A 6,524-nucleotide genomic window follows, 5' to 3' on the forward strand; every position below is an offset into this window, starting at 1 on the left:
AGCAAAATGAATTGATCCAGGGACCACCACGGTGGGCTTGAACGTCACAGAGACCATGAGGGTAGTGCCGGATAGGGCAGGGCTCAGACCTGTTGTTCATAGTGTCACCATGAGTTCTAGTCAACTCAGTGACGACAACAAGTAAAATCCCTGTGAAGACAGTTACACTGTGACACACATGGAGTCACCACAAGTTGGAATGGACTTGATGGCCAGCCACTGTTTTGTATTGTTTTTTTAATATCCTATAGCTGCTGCACAGTCCCATTCCCCTTCTTGATCTCCAGCTATCTTGAGAGGGAGAGGCTGAGCTCTGATTCCGTCCACACCCACACAGTTGAGGCTGATTGTCTTCTTGCCGTGTGATTCTGTAGTGCTGTTGAGCAGCTGTGGCCCACACGCTGTTTCACCTGAGCTTCTTATTCCTGGTCCTGTCCACAGCCACTGAGAGCATGTCCACCTGAGGGCAGAGGTGGCATGGGTGCCCCCTAGCTGGATTTGCAGGAAGCAGATGGACAGAGCATTGCTCTCGCAGCTCAGTCCAGTTAGGGAGACCCTTGGGACCATGGCGTGGCTATGGCCCCATCTTGGGCAGTGCAGTGAAGGGGGAGGGCCCTGAGATTTGTGGATGTGCCTGGTCCCCAGCCCCCTCAGACCGCTGGGAAAGTGCAGTGACTGAGCCATTCACCTCTGTTCTCACCTCCATTTCCAGAGAGGAGCTGCGTGCTTGCCGCCAGAGGATCGAACTCATCACCAGACAGAAGGAGGTCATGGCAGCAGAAATTGACAAGGAGAAGGAGGCCAACAATATGTAGGTCTTGGTGTCCACCTGGCTGTCTAGTCTCCCTCCAGGTAGGCTAGTGAGTGATGTCTGTGCCAGCATCCGGGAGGTGACTGGATGTCAAGCTGGTGTTTGCAACTTGACCCACAGGCACAAGGCAGTCAAGCATCATCCTCTGTCCATAGATTGTTTATGAAACATGTCCAGTCAAGAAGGTAAGAAGGCAGACAAACCTCATGCTAGTGGGGGAAACAGCCAGCTGGGAAGGCAAGGACAGAGACCAGGGCAGGAGAGCCTCGTAGCTGGGGAGTATAGTTGCCATGAGGCTCTACCTGGGACCAGGTTTAGAGGGCAGGACTGGACAGGGGGGATGCAGATGGGGCAACTGGACAAAAGGAAGGGAGAGGAGTCAGAGTCTGATGGGAAGGTAGATGTGGCTGGACTAGGAGGTGACCCATGCGAATAGACAGCTCCTGGGTGGGTTTAGGGTAAGGAGAGAAAGCATCAAAAGCATGCCTTTATCAGGAGCAGCCAGGTGGGTAGTGTTTGCCGGGATATGACGCTCAGCCTAGTCTCAGCCCGAGAGTGGCCGAGTGCTGCCAGGCGGGCGGACCACATTCACAACAGGCCTGAGTGTCCCCATGGGCAGGAGTGCTGAGTACATCTCAGCCCACATGATCATCACAGCAACTCTCAGGAGTCAGCCTTGGACAGATGAGGAAACACAGGTCCAGGGTACTGGTGACCAGCACAGAGTCACCTGCTGACAGGAGACACACAGGTCACAGTCCTGGTACCCAGAACCCCCATCTCTGTGTTTCAAGAGGGAGAAACCCTGGTAACGGAGTGGGACAGACACAGAGTCCCAGCTCTACAGACAGAGAGACCTGAGGGTGGCAGATCAGACGGGCCAGATAAGCCCATTCATTGTCACAGCTTAGAGGTTCTTTGGTGAGCTTCCAGCCAGCTCCCACTGTGACAGGGCTTCAGGGCCTGGGAGATGCCCCCTGTAGGTGGGCCCTTAGGGTCAGATGTTAGTTGGGACCATGCCTGCTGCTCTGGTTCCCGTCCTTGGCACTGTCCTCACCCACACACTGCAGGCCCTCTGCTCACTATGGAAAGCCAGGTACCCTGACAACAGCCTGCAGTGTCACAGAGAAGGGCCTGCCCACCTGGTCTCCTAGCAAAACCAGGCACTGGATGCTGGTGAATTCCAAGTGGGGGCATTGCACCCTCACCCTTCCCTGCGGGTGGGTCTGTCTCAGAATGTGGCTGCCTGGGCTGATTGGCTCCATGCACTGGGGCAGCCACAACCATGAGGAGGAAGGAGGGCAATGAGGCAAGGAGTTACGACCACTAACAACCAAAGGCCCCTCCTGGCTTTTCGGCCACCCCAATTATCAAGTCATTCAGCAGGTGTATTTTTCCACCCCAGACTCAGGATCCTGGCCATCAAGGGACCCTTCCCCACACCCTTAGAAGAAATGAGAGGCCTGCAGAGCTAAGGTGACAGTGACTTCCTGTTGTTTAGTTCCAGTTCTCCCTGAACAATGAAAATAACACTAAGTGAAGGGACCACACATCAGGGAAGATTCCCGAGTGTACCTTGGCCACATGAGGATTTGCAGTACAATTGTAGATTCTCACTTGTTTTCCCCACCTTCTCTCCTCTGCCCTTGTAGTGCCGTGGTAGGGCGTCTCCAGGCCAACCTCGGCCGCTTGGGCAAAGAGCTGGACAATGAAAAGGACCTGGAATCAAGCCTCATCTGTACTCTGAAGGAGAATGAGTGAGTACTGGGCTGGCACGGAGGGACCCGCCTCCTCAGTGCCCCGGGGGGCTCCTCATCGGGACAGCAACCAGAATGCTCCAGGACTGAGAGTGGGGAGACTCTCCCTCTGACTTTGGACAAGTCCTCAGGAAAGACCAACTGTTAGGAAAGACTATTATGTTTGGCAAAGATGAGAGAAAATAGTCTGTGAGATGCATTGACATGGTGGCCATGATAACGGACGTGTGTCAACACACTGTGAGTTATTATCAGGCTAACTTGATAGGAACTAACAACTACAAATAACTCGAGTCCTACTGTGGTACAAAGAGGTTATGTAATCTGCTATTAGCCAAAAGATTGGAGGTTCAAATCTACCCAGAGGTGCTTAAGGAGAAAGGCTTAGAGATGGACTTAAAAAAATTTGTTGTTGTTGTTGTGTGCCATCTAACTCCCCGCCACTCACGGTGGCCCTCTAAGAGTCATGACCATAGCTCTGAAGCCTGCCCTATCCTGAGCCAGTCTCACTGAACTCCATTGCCCCAGTTAGCATTTCAATCCATCTCATCCAGTGTCTTCCTTTCCTGCACTGTCCCTCTGCCCTTCCAAGCCTGATGTCATCCTCCAAGGACTGTTCCCTCCTGGCCATGTGCCCAGAGTATGTGAGATAGAGCTTCAAAATCCTAGCCTCCAAGGAGCAACTTAATTTCACCTCTTTAAGACAAACCTATTTATTGTCTTGGCAGTTTAGGGTATGTTCAATATTCTTCTTCAACACCACAACTCAAAGACATCAATTCTTCTGTCATCCTCAGTCTTTGTCTGCCTCTTTGATGCAGAGCAAGTAATTGTGAAGACCATGGCCTGAATTGGATGCACCTTAGTCTCTAGACTGACATTATTGCTCTTTAGCACTTTGAAGAAGTCCCTGACAGCAGACTTTTCCAGTGCAATTCCTCTTTTTATTTCCTAGCTGCTGGTGCCAAGAGTGTTGATTGTGGAGCTGAGCAAGTTGAAATTGTTAACAACCTAAATCACTTCTCCATCCATCACGGTGCTGCCAGTTGGCCCAGTGGTGAAAATCTTTGTCTTCTTGATGTTTAGTTTCAATTTATAATTAAGACTACAGTCCTTGACTTTGTACAGCAAGTGCTTCAGGTCCTCCTCAATTTTGGCAAGCAGTTTTATCATCTGCATAACGCAATTTTGTTGATGTCTTCCAATTCTTTTTGGCACAGTGACTCTGTATACTCCTTCCATCTTCTTTTAATGCTTCCTGGATCATTTAATATTCTGCCCATCCGTAAGTAGTATTACAACTCGAGATTTGAATTTATTCTTCAGGTCTTTCAGCTTAAGAAGTGTCAATTGAGTTCAGCCTTTTTTATTTTCTGACTCTAGCTATTTGCACCTTTCATTATAATACTTTGCTTTTTCTTCTTGTGCTGACCTTTGAAATCTTCTGTTCAGCTCCTTAACTTCTTGACTTCTTCCCTTTGCTTTGGCTTCTCTGCACTCTAGTGCAATATTCAAAGTCTCTTCTGACACCCATGTTAGTCTTTTCTTCCTCCTCTGTCCTTGTTCTTCCTGGATGATATTCTTGATATCCTCCCAAAGCTCATCTGGTCTTCATTCATTAGTGTTCAAGACCTCAAACCTGTTCCTGAGATGGATTTGAAATTTAGGGGGAATAATTCAAGGTCAGATTTTGGTTCCTGTGAATTCGATTTAACCTTCTTTAGCTTTAGTTTGAACGTGGATTCATTTCATACCATTATCATAGCACCAACTGATCCTTTACAGAAAGCTCATGGGTAAAATTGGGAGACCTGGAGAATCAGACTACCATGCCAGGTCCCTTAGAAGCTGTTGCCCCCACTAGGAGCAAGAGACTGAGAAGCAGGATGTGCTTCCGGGTCATGGATCCAAGTCGGGTACCTCTACAGTTGCACTGGCCTTTATCTCTTGATGGAGTCCCTGCTGAAGTCAGAGTCTTACCTGTGCACCCCAATGCTAGGAACAGCACAGCACCTACAGCCTTCACCACACAGGAGCCTGGGAAACCCACTCTTGGGCACACCAGCCTCTGCTATTTCTACAGGCACACAGAGAGTCCCTAGAACAGGAATGAAGCATGCCAACCTGCAGAGTCTGCTGCAGCCCGCCCTGCTGGCATCCATGCAACAGGTGACCTTAGTTCAATCAAAGCATGAACCCCTTCCCCACAAATGAGCATCATCAGCCCTACTCAGCCTCTAGTTCATTCTGCTTCTAACCTTATAACCTAAGGACTACTGTTGAAGGTCACGGCCATAGTGCATCCTATAGGAAATGGGAAAATCAGAAGGGAACACTGACTGATAGGTAAACAGATATATGGAACAGCAAGGAAGCACATATGTGCCCAAAGTATGTGAGACGGAGTTTCAAAATCCTAGCCTCCAAAGAGAAACTTGGTTTCACCCTCTCCAGGACTGACTGATTTGTTCTCCTGGTAGTCCATGGTATGTATGTTCAATACTCTTCTCCAGCTTCACAACTCAAAGGCATCAGTTCTTCTTCTGTCATCCTTAGTGTCCAGTCAATGTATAACAAGCAATTGCGAAGGCCATGTCCTGGATCAAGCACACCTTAGTCTCTAGACTGACAGCATTGCCATTTAACATTTTGGAGAGGTCCTTGATAGCAGATTTTCCCAGTGCAATTCATCTTTTGATGTCCTGACTGCTGGTGCCAAGAGTGTTGTGGAGTTGAGCAAGCTGAAGGTTGTTAACAACCTCGATCTCTTCTCCATCTATCATGTGCTGCCAGTTGGCCCAGTGGTGAGAATCTTTGTCTTCTTGATGGTAAGCTTCAGTCCATATTTGAGACTACAGTCCTTGCCTTTCTGTAGCAAACACTTCAGATCCTCCTTAGTTTCAGCAAGCAAGGTTGTAACATCTGCATAACTTGGTAAATGAAAATATGAAACAAAAATTTAGGTACTTCAAGTCATGCCAGATGCAAATAGTGATTTTCCTGTTTTTGATATTTTATATGTCTGCCAACAATCATTTTGGCTTCTTTTTCTGGCTTTTTTTCTTGGCTATTTTCTAAAACCTCATGAAGACTGTTTGCTTCTACATACTGTTGTTGTTGTTGTTGTTGTTGTTGTTGTTGTTGTGTACCATGGAGTCAGAACTGACCTATAGCTGACATTCCAATGGGTTTTCAGAGGCATTTAATCTCATGAGAGGAGATTGCCCATCCTTTTTCCACAGAGCGGACAGTGGATTCAAACTGTGTGCCTTCAGGATTGCAACACAGCTTCTTGCCACTAGGCCACCTATACTATGTAATTGGATATAATGAAAAAATAAGAAGTTTTTAGTTGATATTTCTGATTACATTTTAAAGGTAGTAATCATGCTCTACTTCTGTATGTTAGTGTAAATCTACTTTTAAAATTCAGTCTTCTCTTAGGAACTAAGTTTTATGAAACAACAAATCCCAAAGTAGAAGAGAAGGAAACGAAAATGCTGTGAGTGGGTCATCAGGTGTTGTACCTAAAGATGCTGTCTTAGTTTTCTGAGGTCGTGATCACAGAGACACTGCAGGTGGATGGCTTTAACAAACAGACTTACTCTCTTACAGTTTAGGAGGCTAGAAGTCCAAATTCAGGATACCAACTCTATTTAAAGGTGCTCATACACATTCTCTCTCTCATTCTCTTTCTCTTATGGAGGAAAGTCTTTGGCATTATTGAGCAGCTATAAGCCCAGCATTCCTTGTCAAAGAGTTTCGTTGTGCAGAGATCTGTCCAAGAAGACATGCTGTACTCCTGGTGATTATATTTTGGTGGTGCTGAGCCTTGTCCCAGCTCATTACGTTGGTGATAACCCCTTGCCTGGCTTCCTCCTCCTCCTCCTTCTTCTCCTCCTCCTCTTCCTCCTTCTTCTTCTCCTCCTTCTCCTCCTCCTTCTTCTTCTCCTCCT

General features: G+C 47.6%; 1 pseudogene; it reads left to right on the top strand.

Annotated features, from left to right (window-relative positions):
• LOC102845956 overlaps positions 1–6,524 on the top strand; it is a 99,503-nt pseudogene that overhangs the window by 9,695 nt on the left and 83,284 nt on the right.

This window comes from Elephantulus edwardii, unplaced genomic scaffold (assembly GCF_000299155.1).
Source record: "Elephantulus edwardii isolate Elephantulus edwardi_28Jun2011 unplaced genomic scaffold, EleEdw1.0 scaffold00045, whole genome shotgun sequence".
In the NCBI taxonomy this organism is placed as follows: domain Eukaryota; kingdom Metazoa; phylum Chordata; class Mammalia; order Macroscelidea; family Macroscelididae; genus Elephantulus; species Elephantulus edwardii.